This window comes from Triturus cristatus, chromosome 7, assembly GCF_964204655.1.
Source record: "Triturus cristatus chromosome 7, aTriCri1.1, whole genome shotgun sequence".
In the NCBI taxonomy this organism is placed as follows: Eukaryota; Metazoa; Chordata; class Amphibia; order Caudata; family Salamandridae; genus Triturus; species Triturus cristatus.
This window is the reverse complement of record NC_140590.1, coordinates 883,774,465-883,787,920: the sequence shown is the minus strand read 5'-3', so window position 1 is coordinate 883,787,920 and position 13,456 is coordinate 883,774,465.

The following is a 13,456-nucleotide window of genomic DNA, read 5'->3' as shown; positions in this document are numbered from 1 at the left end:
GAAACCGGTGCGGTAATCCCTGCGAGTGCAGAATTTAGACCCTCGTGTGCAGCTAGTATTAGGCCTAATCTGTAATCCATATTTGGCATTACTCTATCCCTCACTCCTGGAATCTGAGCATATGGAATGTTGCTTGCATCTAACTTGTAGTAGTATTTCAGTGGAAACCCTTTCAGTAAGGTTGAGCTGTTTTTGCATGAGGCAATGACAGCTACCATTATCTGTCTGTCTATTCTCGTTTTTCAACGAGTGATTGCAGCTATGACAGCAGTACGTACTGCCCCTTTTGCGGCTTCATCAGCTAATGAATTCCCTTCAACGTGAACACCATCATGTTGATGATTGAGGGTGTGTGTCACTTGAGCTTTTGGTAGTTCATTTTTCAACTCGGCTACCTGCTCCGATAGCATTTTATGCTTAATTGTGCCACCTTTTGAGTCTTTAAACCCATTTTGTCCCCAGTAGCGAAGATATTCATTGCATGACTGGACACAATAAAAAGAATCACACACAATCAGTGTGGGGAATTCCTGATCCATATTTATTAGTGCCTGTAATGACACTTTTAGTTCTGCCAGCTGAGCCGTGCAGTCTCATAGAGACCGTGTCTTCGTATCGCTGGAATGGAACTTGCCATCCTGCATACGACCCTTTACAATCACACATGCGGCGCTGTATTGTTGTTTACTTCTTATGGCCGGCTGAGCAGATCCGTCAGTGTAAATAATGTATTCATACTGATCTAGAGGCATAATTTCATTTGAGAGAGGATATTCTTTTCTATATTGCAGGAATGCTTGTGTTTTTAGCCTTGGGTATTATCTGTATTCTACATCTGTTGCAGTGAGAGAATTACCCCATTGTATCCATCTAGAATGTAAGGCTTTAGCATTAGAAAAGCTTGCCTTTGTAGCAGCCTCTAAGGCTGGTACCGGAATTACGACAATTATTAGTTCCCCCTGAGCCAGTGCTCTTTCTCTTACTACATCGGTCTGTACTGCTGTCAGTATTTTTTCTGTAGAAGCAAAGCGCATTTCTGTATTTGTGTACACATGTGATTTGAATGCTATGGGTACCGCTTTGCCTTCATTGAAGATGAGGCAAGTGTACCCTGATTGACTTGCTATAACACGATCACCAGGTTGCGGACCTTTACGTGTGCCTGCAAGTGTTTTGTAGCTGTCATGTCACCTTGTAGGGAACAAAGTATATCTGTGAGTCCCTGTGTCCAATGCTTACTGAAAAATCAGGTCTGATTACGGTGTAGAAAGATTTTACTCTTTCTGCATAATCCAAAATGTATGTTCTGCCAAAATTTAAAAAACCCAATATGGATTGTAAGTTTTTCAGCAAAAGTTGGAAGTTGGAGCAGCGAACACTTTTCTTAAAAGTTATCTGCCAGGCTTTTTCCTGCACTCGATAACTCGTATCCTAAAAAATAGGATATTGAGGTGGGCTATTTTTGATTTTTTAAAGTTGAATTTGTAGCCCTCGGAGGCGAATCCCAAAATTATGGTGCTCACCCTGGTCAAGTGATCCTGTAAATCATCATCCATCAGATAAATATCATCTACATAGGAGAATGCTTCTTCATCCAAATTTTGAGGTAACTCTGTTACCCTTGCGGAAAACAACCCAGGGCTATTCTTATACCCTTGTGGGGTCGACAAAATTGACTCTGAGAGCCTAGAGCGGAAAATGCTGTTAGATACCTACTTTCAGGTGCTATATTTTGTCAGAAGAATCCATTTGAGATATCCAGTGTTGTTTTGTATTTTTTTCACACAACGTTATTCATTATTGTGCATTCTGTACTGCAAATGTCTTTGCGCATGTGTTCAGATGTCTGTAGTCTAAAACTAGACGGTATGAATTATCGGGTTTCATAACGGGAAACAAAGGATTATTCATTGAGGTGATGCAAGGTTCTATTACACCTTGGTATTCAAGTTGATCTAAGATCTCCCTGACCAGTTTTTTTGCTTCTTATTTTATTGGGTACTGTCTCTGTGGAGTTGGAGTAGATTTTACTAGGATTACATGGTGTGGTGACTCAGCATCCCACCCAACATGGTTGCAATATAGTGTTGGAGCAAGGGCTACTACCCACACCTGTGCGTATGTGTGTTTTAAGTAAATTGGAACGTGGTCGGAAAAAACAGGTAAAATTACAATTTCTCTCTTTGGGCAATCAATAATAATTTCAGGCAGCCAATCTTTTTCAGCTAAAAGGATATCATAGCCATAAGTCAGGTTCTCCCAAAGGAGACCTTTAACTTTTCTGGGTTTGTCCCCCTCCATTTGGAGTGTTATTTCATGTACCCTCTGTGGGACACTTACCCTCATATCAGGTGTTTCCACAGTGATGTGCTGCTCATTCAACTCGGCTGTCACCAGAAATTCCATCAGGTTCCAGCAAGCTATTGTTACTTCTGCTGCGCTGTCTGGCATCATCAGAGCCCATTCCCCGTTCAGAAGTTGAATCATCACAATTCTGGACATGTCTGACTTTAAGACCTGCTACTTTCTTCTATTTACATTGAGGTTTTGATTTTGGCATCTCTTTTTTCTTGGAAGTATAATCTGAACTGGGTGGCATTTCTCTGGACATCGTACGCTCTTCTTGTCTGTGTTCTGACCGTCCTTCTCTCTCGGAGTTTCTTGGTGAACCCTGAAAGGAACGAGAGGAACGTGTATCAGTATCCTGATACCTGTCAGGTTTTTTTAATGTTATCTCTATTCCTAAGGTTGTATCCCCTTTTGGAGGGCTTCTGTTGGGGATATCCACTCCTAGATAGAGATTTATTTCCTCTAAACTTTTGGTTTTTATTGTAATTATCCCATATCTTCCTGGGAGTATCAGGTGCTTGCTTGGTGTTCTCCTTTTCAGGACCACCCATGAGTGGAGGTTTTGTTGCTCTAGCTCCCAAACTACCTCTACCTAATTCAGCCTAGGTGTCTGTGATAATTTTAGGTAATTCACGTTCCTGTTGTAAAGGAGTGAAATCCCTCAGGCGTTGGCGTATTGCCACTGCTGCTGCCTCCCCTTTTATAATTGTAATATTATAGCTGATACCTGGGAAAAAGTAACTAATAATGTCATCCCTAAGTTCAGAGCAGGTTCTGCTCCATACTCAGGTTGTAAATGTCTTAATATGTCTGGTATTACTGCTAATGAAGAGATATCTTGAGTTCTGGTATATATGGTATTGAAAACTGTACTCCAAGTGGTACAATCTTCTATTTGGGGAGCTATCCCCATTGGCTAGCAGATTGTTAGCATTCTGTATGTTTCTTGAGAGCTTGTGTATGGAAATACTGCCTCTAGCTGTATTATTTTCTGAGCTATCCAGAATGGCATTTGCTCACGTTTAGTGGGCATTTTACCCATAACAGTGTATAGCGTTTGTGGTGTAATTTTTGTTGTAGATCCCTGAATTTGTCCTGTTTCTGTGGCCCTTGTTGGCCTAAGTGTGAGTTTTCCCATCACGTACTATGTCAAGTGTCTGTAAAGTTTTATTATTTCTTTATGAAGTGGATGTAAGTCTGCCACTGGCATTGAGTCTATGTCTTCATGCGGTGTGTAAGCCGCAAGGACTGGCCAAGTGGCTCCGTTTCTTTTGAGCAGACCGAGTCTTACTGTGTCTTTTGTGTGGGGGAGGGCACCTTTCCGTGCTCCTGGTAGGTGAGCAAATTTCATTGTCCTCATATGGACAGTATTTATTTGGTGTTTCATCTTCAGTGTAAGAATTACATGTATTTGATTGTGCATCTGCTTGTGGGAATCTAACCCATGAATAGAATACCTCTGTTCTATATGGCTCATGAGCCTCAATCACCAATGTTACTGTTCCACCCCTAGCTGTGACTCCGTAGTCTGATAGCTTTTGAGTAAGGGCATATCTAACATTTTCTGAAATGTTAATTTCACCTTCCTCTTCTTCTTCCCTAATTATAGCAAGCTGTGCTCGAACAGCGTTGTTCTCTTCAGTCATTGTTGAAAAAGTGTCAAGGAAGACTTCCAAGGAAACTGAGATAAGGTTTTATGCACAATGGGTACAATTTTTCCTTCAACCTTGATAAACCTACATACATAGGATATGCCTACTCAGCTGTGGCAGATAGTTCCCTTCCCACTACAGACTACAGACGTTTCTGGGGAAATGTGAGTAGTTGGTGGCACCATGTGTCGTGGTACACTGGACTCTACCATTATGCTGCCCAGCATTACTCATTTGATTACATACTTGACGCATACTCGTAGTCTGTCATGATGAGTACATCTGAAGTCTAGCATCCAGCCTGCTCAGTCTTGCAAATGGACTAGATGATTCCAATGAGCTGGACATATTGCCATATGTGTGTTTCTGTACTTCTGAAATACTGGCATATACTAGTTTTGTTTATAGAACTGTTTATATGTCTTAAAACAATTTTTACAATGCTATATCCTCTTTTATCTCTCCTAGGTGGACAACTTTCATTCTCATGAGGAGAGGTGCAATCATTCCAGGACTCCAATGCTACCAGTGTCGTGTAGTTCCTATAAACCCATATAGGACCTGCGCGTTTAGGCAACATACACTGTATGATTGGTGTCCGGACTGATTCTAGACACCCCCACTGGGTATGTTAGCTTGTGTACCAGCTAGCTCACAGTGCCACTAGAAACCCCTCTTACCAAGGAGAGAATAGTTCTTGGCAACTATCGAAAATGACAACTCTGATCCCTCAGGATCTGGAAACAGTGTACTACTTTTCGCTCAGTCACTCGTGCTCACTTCGTCTCAGTGATATACACAGAATAAACGGTGGGGGACATTTTTCAATAAGCATTTATTGAACCAGCATCATTCTAGTGTAAAATAGGTGTGCTGAAACAACCACTAGACAGTAACAGATATAAATGATTATAAGCACTAACAGATTAAAAGGATGGTAGATTTCTACCATTGTGCTAAAACAATGAATACTGGCAAGCAGATAAAATACATGACAGTAAAATGCATACTCCTAACTAGATATACTTAAGTGTACCTAGCATGTATGTAGGTGGAAAAGCCGAGAATCCCTCTAGGATAAAGTCAACTCCATTACGTGATGTGAGAGGCTGTGGGGTCTCCCGTCTTGGTCTCCAGATGGACACCCTGCAAGGGATGTCAGACCACTGCGATCTGGAGTGTCTGCGTGCAGGAACCTCAGTGTCTCACGTCAGTTTGTGGGCATGGAAGTCCTTTTCTCCTCTGACTACCTCAGCAAGATATGGTGTATATATTCCCAAAGTGGTACTCCCTGGGGTATACCTTGCTGTGTCATGTAGGACTAGGATGATGGAAGGAATTACCCTTATGCATAGTTATTATGCAGGAGATGGTAGGCCTGCTGTCCTGCTGAAATTCCAAGAATTCTCATGCATAATGAATGAGGCTTAAGCTTTTCGGAGAAAACCCCATATCAGCTTTGGACATTACTGTAAGTAGGTAAAAGGTCAGTACCAAGAACCGTTATGTAGTGTAATGGTAGGTGAGAATATAGGTGAAAGGTTAGGTGACTACCTGAGCCTATATTGGGGTACCTATATGGAACATAACACCAGTAAGTGTAATTAGTACATGTATGTACCATATGATGTCTGTGTGTGATCTAACCATAAAGGTGAAATGTTGCCAGCCTGAGAATAATCAATCTGTATTAGGGGAACAATGATCAGGTACAAATAATATAGTGGGGTGATACTACCAAAATAAAGATCATCCCATTAAAAAATTATTTTTTGTACCCAAAAAATGACAACATGGAATTGAACTATTTAACTCGTTATGATAGGAAACCAAGAGCCATTTTTTTTGTAAATGACTATGGATACGAAAAGAAAGATCCAACAGATTTTTTCCATTGTCTGTCGTCACTAATAATGGAACAACATCTTAATCAATCATAACTCTTCTCCTTCAAAAAAGTCCCAGCAGTCCATCCAGGTAACATCCAGGACGGGAGAGACTGCATTTACATGAACATGAGCACAAAAAGTAAGTGGAAATCACCAGGGTGAACAATCACCCGCATTTAAGATGTTTTTATTGGTCTGTTCATAACGCCAATCTATGTTTATCCGCCTCTTCATCTTAAGGAGAGCAGCCACACCACCTCCCCAGGTACCTATGGGGCCCATGCGATCAAGATAAGAAATATTTTTATTGTGTACAAAAAGTTGTTTTAGTCAAATTGCAAGGACGCTATCGAGGGACAATCTTCGTCCATCCGTCGCGTTTAAAAAAAAAAACAAAAAAAAGCATTTCTTTGTAAATGATGGTGAATGCACACCGAAGCGCATTTGTCACCTTGCCAAACTGAAAAGCAGGGGATTCACTGTCTCATGCATACACATGTAATGCAAAGCATAAAACAGATGAGTAAATAACATTTTCTCAACTTGGATTTGAAAAGCGGCTATTAATTTGTCTTTCAAATAAACCAGTGGAGACATTTCATATTCGTTTTTTGAAAAAAGGGGAAGCAGGGACACAAAAAGAGACAGTGCAGAGCCATTAATTGGTGATATGTCTTTAAACGAATTGAATGTGAACATTGAGTACAGATAACATAGCAATACATCTAAATGCAGAACAATATACATCAGGGGACATTGCAGGATTCATGTTAAAAAAAGCACTATATGGAAATAGTTTTATGTATATTGCATGTTATCTGTCTCTAGTTTTATCATTTCAGAGGAGAACAGTGTGTTCTCCAAAACTGTAAAAAAAAAAGTGAACCAGACTACATGAAAGCCTGGGGACATTGTTCCGTAGGTTTGGAAACAGAGGGATCCAAATATCCTTATCAGTCCTGACAAAAGCTGCCAACCTGTTGGGGCATATGTAGGCTGAAACGTGTAGCTCTGTTTTTATGGAGTGACGTAGGGACACGTTACACATCCCAACACACATCCACCTTTGTTTTTACCCTTACCCCTATCTGGTTTCCTAACAAATGAACTTTTCCTAGATCAGAGGTAATTTTAGATATTTATTCCGATGAGGAGCTCAGACTATCTCTGCGTTCAGAGAGATGACCTTCTGGTGGAGGAAAAGACCAGATGATGATACTATCAGCAACTAGTACTGACTGAAAATAACTGTTGTGAGTCCCTTCTAAAAGTGACCCCCCAGAACATATGATCCCACTCCTTTTTTATTTTGTTGGTACATACGTTTGGAAGCCGAGTGGGGTTCTATACCTTCTGCTTCTATTTCCCCTTTTGTGATATTCACAAGTATTTATCTCTGACGTCATGTACTGACTGTGCTAATTAATGCTTTCTGTTTTCACCGTAGGCAACATGATAGCTGATGAGACCCGCTCTTATGAGCTTCGCTGGAAATGTTACCATCATGTCAGGAAGGTAGTGAAGCCATTCAAAAAGATGCAAACATGGTATGTGCGTGCTAGAGCATCAGGGATCTGGAACATTGCTTGTCCAACCACACCTGCAGTGCCAACATTGCCCACTAGTCTGGACAGACTAGGGCCAAGCCAGCCCAGAGCAGCCCCAAGCCAGCCCAGAGCAGCCCCAAACCAGCCACAGCAGGCCCAAAGTGTTCCTACACCAGCTCCCCCAACAACCACACAACGTCTGTCTACATGGTGCATAAGGTAACCTCGTTAGAAACTCGTGTTCCACTACCCCATCATCCAGATACTTAGTAAACTGAACTAGAAACTGGACGGCAGGGCATCCACTTGTCCAACCTAAAGGAGGCCTTGGAGCAGTTATCACAACTGATCATTTGTATTTTATTTAAATGTTTTCATACATGTCATAGTATTTTAGGTAGTTATTAGATAGTATAGGTTTAGATAAGGTCGTTTGTAGTACATTTTAGGTTTTTTATAGGTTTTTGATTTTACATTTTCATAAAATTTCAGTGGGTGGGGGATAATGCTTAGGCTTTGGTATAAGAAAAAAAGGACAAAATAAAAATACCCCCCCAAAAACATTTATTCATTTAGGGCTTCATTTATGAGAAATGACGCATCCTGCGTGAAAGCAGCGATGTGTCACTTCTCAGTGCGCCCCCCTTGGACATTACTGTAAGTAGGTAAAAGGTCAGTACCAAGAACCGTTATGTAGTGTAATGGTAGGTGAGAATATAGGTGAAAGGTTAGGTGACTACCTGAGCCTATATTGGGGTACCTATATGGAACATAACACCAGTAAGTGTAATTAGTACATGTATGTACCATATGATGTCTGTGTGTGATCTAACCATAAAGGTGAAATGTTGCCAGCCTGAGAATAATCAATCTGTATTAGGGGAACAATGATCAGGTACAAATAATATAGTGGGGTGATACTACCAAAATAAAGATCATCCCATTAAAAAATTATTTTTTGTACCCAAAAAATGACAACATGGAATTGAACTATTTAACTCGTTATGATAGGAAACCAAGAGCCACTTTTTTTGTAAATGACTATGGATACGAAAAGAAAGATCCAACAGATTTTTTCCATTGTCTGTCGTCACTAATAATGGAACAACATCTTAATCAATCATAACTCTTCTCCTTCAAAAAAGTCCCAGCAGTCCATCCAGGTAACATCCAGGACGGGAGAGACTGCATTTACATGAACATGAGCACAAAAAGTAAGTGGAAATCACCAGGGTGAACAATCACCCGCATTTAAGATGTTTTTATTGGTCTGTTCATAACGCCAATCTATGTTTATCCGCCTCTTCATCTTAAGGAGAGCAGCCACACCACCTCCCCAGGTACCTATGGGGCCCATGCGATCAAGATAAGAAATATTTTTATTGTGTACAAAAAGTTGTTTTAGTCAAATTGCAAGGACGCTATCGAGGGACAATCTTCGTCCATCCGTCGCGTTTAAAAAAAAAAACAAAAAAAAGCATTTCTTTGTAAATGATGGTGAATGCACACCGAAGCGCATTTGTCACCTTGCCAAACTGAAAAGCAGGGGATTCACTGTCTCATGCATACACATGTAATGCAAAGCATAAAACAGATGAGTAAATAACATTTTCTCAACTTGGATTTGAAAAGCGGCTATTAATTTGTCTTTCAAATAAACCAGTGGAGACATTTCATATTCGTTTTTTGAAAAAAGGGGAAGCAGGGACACAAAAAGAGACAGTGCAGAGCCATTAATTGGTGATATGTCTTTAAACGAATTGAATGTGAACATTGAGTACAGATAACATAGCAATACATCTAAATGCAGAACAATATACATCAGGGGACATTGCAGGATTCATGTTAAAAAAAGCACTATATGGAAATAGTTTTATGTATATTGCATGTTATCTGTCTCTAGTTTTATCATTTCAGAGGAGAACAGTGTGTTCTCCAAAACTGTAAAAAAAAAAGTGAACCAGACTACATGAAAGCCTGGGGACATTGTTCCGTAGGTTTGGAAACAGAGGGATCCAAATATCCTTATCAGTCCTGACAAAAGCTGCCAACCTGTTGGGGCATATGTAGGCTGAAACGTGTAGCTCTGTTTTTATGGAGTGACGTAGGGACACGTTACACATCCCAACACACATCCACCTTTGTTTTTACCCTTACCCCTATCTGGTTTCCTAACAAATGAACTTTTCCTAGATCAGAGGTAATTTTAGATATTTATTCCGATGAGGAGCTCAGACTATCTCTGCGTTCAGAGAGATGACCTTCTGGTGGAGGAAAAGACCAGATGATGATACTATCAGCAACTAGTACTGACTGAAAATAACTGTTGTGAGTCCCTTCTAAAAGTGACCCCCCAGAACATATGATCCCACTCCTTTTTTATTTTGTTGGTACATACGTTTGGAAGCCGAGTGGGGTTCTATACCTTCTGCTTCTATTTCCCCTTTTGTGATATTCACAAGTATTTATCTCTGACGTCATGTACTGACTGTGCTAATTAATGCTTTCTGTTTTCACCGTAGGCAATATGATAGCTGATGAGACCCGCTCTTATGAGCTTCGCTGGAAATGTTACCATCATGTCAGGAAGGTAGTGAAGCCATTCAAAAAGATGCAAACATGGTATGTGCGTGCTAGAGCATCAGGGATCTGGAACATTGCTTGTCCAACCACACCTGCAGTGCCAACATTGCCCACTAGTCTGGACAGACTAGGGCCAAGCCAGCCCAGAGCAGCCCCAAGCCAGCCCAGAGCAGCCCCAAACCAGCCACAGCAGGCCCAAAGTGTTCCTACACCAGCTCCCCCAACAACCACACAACGTCTGTCTACATGGTGCATAAGGTAACCTCGTTAGAAACTCGTGTTCCACTACCCCATCATCCAGATACTTAGTAAACTGAACTAGAAACTGGACGGCAGGGCATCCACTTGTCCAACCAAAGGAGGCCTTGGAGCAGTTATCACAACTGATCATTTGTATTTTATTTAAATGTTTTCATACATGTCATAGTATTTTAGGTAGTTATTAGATAGTATAGGTTTAGATAAGGTCGTTTGTAGTACATTTTAGGTTTTTTATAGGTTTTTGATTTTACATTTTCATAAAATTTCAGTGGGTGGGGGATAATGCTTAGGCTTTGGTATAAGAAAAAAAGGACAAAATAAAAATACCCCCCCAAAAACATTTATTCATTTAGGGCTTCATTTATGAGAAATGACGCATCCTGCGTGAAAGCAGCGATGTGTCACTTCTCAGTGCGCCCCCCTTGAGACAAAATGGATGTGTCATATTTACTGTATGACGCATCATGTCGCACGGAGTTACAGATACGTCAGTATGTCTGACGTATCTGTAGGCGCAAAAGTGACGCATTGCTGGAGTGTGTCACAGAAGTGATGCAACTCTAGCACTGTGTCCGTTTTTGTATTTTGTTTGTTTTAAATTGTGTTTGCCCTTGCTTTTAGTCCACCTTTGTGCGCCCACATACCTGCACCTTAAATTGGGCCCCTCACCGCGCTTTTTGCGGACCAGCTTCATCTTTCCTTGCGCCTTCGTGTTTGGCGCCGGTCGCCATCTTGGGGGTGGCGAGTAGCGAGTGTGCCACTTGTTTGAGCGCTCTAGCGCTCACTAGGACCACAGGTGAGCCCTACTTAATGCTCGCCTTCTGCGCGCAGCGGTGACGTGCAGCGGTAGCGCCGGACTCGCGCCGGAATCAAGCCAGAGTCCTGCCCGTCTGCGTCCCGGAGGCGATCGGAGCGGCGGGTAGGATTCTATACACCAGGGATGTGTCCCCCTGGGACACCAGTGCTGCATTATTCCCCTGGGGAACTGCGCTCCTTTGACACCCTGGTCACAGGTTGTTGCACTGTCTTTCCCGGACGCCATCGCGGGAAACTCTGCTGCCCTGGCTGTGGCTGGCGCCCTAACCGTGCTCAGTTATCACGCCCCAACAATAACATCCTCAATGTGGGTTATCGCTGCATGCTTTTAAACACCAGGTCGGCGTGTAAACATGCGCAAGACATATTTGAGCTTCTAGATACAGTGAAGCCACTATGTCTTATGCTCACTGAGACGTGGTGGGGTGAATTTTCCAATCCAGATGTTGCCATGGCAATCCCGCCTGATTATAACATCTTCAGGAAGGATAGAGCCGAGGGGAGGGGCGGTGGAGTGGCATTGGTGGTCAAGAAAGGCACGCCCTGTGCGATTTTGCCAGGGAAGGACATCCGAGGCTCGGAGACTCTCGCTTTTTCTATCACTCTGTCTCCACATCAATCTGTTAAGGGTTTACTTGTGTATAGACCACCTGGTTCACCCGGTACGTTCTTTGAAGATCTGGACTCCGTGTTGTTGGGGCTGGCCCTGAAAGCGGAACACTGCATCGTGGCAGGGGATTTTAATTTTCGGTTGGATGATCCGTCTGACCCTGCTGCCATTAAACTTTCTGAGGCTATGGCCCCGCTGGGACTGATCCCTCATTTGCAGGAGCCTACGCATGAGAAGGGGCACACTCTTGACCAGGTGTTCTCGTCTTCCCCTCTTGAGATGATTGAGATTATACCAGTACTATGGTCTGACCACTTGCTTGCCAAATTTACGATCAAAGGCACAGTCAAATCGGTGGCTGCCTTGGCACTGCAACAGGGTCGTGTCCATAGGGCATATCATCGTGTGACCCCAGAGATGCTGGCCCAGGCTGCTGTGGATTACCCATGTTCCCTCTCTGGAGATCTGGATAGGGACTTGGAGACCCTGCAAGCTTGGCTTCTAGACAGGCTGAATGACCTTGACCCGGATCTGACTCCCCGTCTGACACCGAAACGGGTCTCTGCACCTTGGTTTACCGCTGCACTGTCGGCTACGCGGCAGCAGTGTAAGGTGGCCGAGAGAGCGTGGCGGGCTCATTATGATACTGCAGCCAAGCTGACCTATAAAACGGTGGTCAAGGCCTATCACCGGGACATCCGCCTGGAAAAAAAAGCATATCTAGCCAGGAGAATAGATGCGGCTCCTAACTCCTGCAAGGAGATTTTCTCCATTGTGAGAGAATTTATTTCCCCACGGTCTAACATCCTGGACGAAAAACCGTCTGGTACCTGGGCTTCGGACCTTGCTGACTTTTTTACGAGCAAGATCCAACGCATACAGGATTCTTTTCCATCGCCTGGGCTTTTGGCCCAGACTAATCCTGAGGCCACTTTATCCCCGCGGGCAGGGCCTGGTGTGACGCTGAGTGTGTTTCCTCCGCTCTCTGCCCCTGACTCTTTAGCGCTAATGGGCAATCTTAAATCGGGTTCGCCCCTCGACCCTTGCCCTGCTAAATTTTTAGCGAAAGTTGCGGAGGTGATTAATCCACTGGCAAACCCGCTGTTAAATCTTTCGCTGAGTCAGGGAGTGGTCCCGTACGCCTGGAAGCAGGCGATGGTGATTCCATTGCTCAAAAAGCCAGGCCTGGATCCGAAGGCCCCGGTCAATTATAGGCCTATCTCTTTGCTGCCGGCTCTCACGAAGATTTTGGAAAAGCACGTTCAGGTTGTGCTTTCCAATTTTCTTGAGACCAATGAGATTTTGCACGCCACCCAGTCAGGTTTTCGTTCCCATCTCAGCACAGAGACTGCGCTCCTTGAGGTCTCAGAAACCATTAAAGGGGTTCTGGACTCTGGGGGCAAAGCCATGCTGGTGTTGTTGGACTTGTCGGCGGCGTTCGACACCGTCCCCCATGATGGCCTTCTCGCAAGACTCTCTGAGATAGGTCTGCGGGGGACGGTGTTCGGCTGGTTTTCCTCCTTTCTAGCCGGACGCCGCCAAACGGTCTGGGCCTCGCCAGATTCCGCCGTGATGCCGCCTCTGGGAGTCGGGGTCCCACAGGGCTCTATCTTGAGCCCGACCCTATTTAACATCTTCATGACCCCGTTGGCGGCATTGGTGGAGTCGTATGGGGCCCGGATCGTATCCTATGCCGACGACACTCAGCTCCTCTTCTCATGTATGAGAGGTGGAGACTTTAATGGGGAG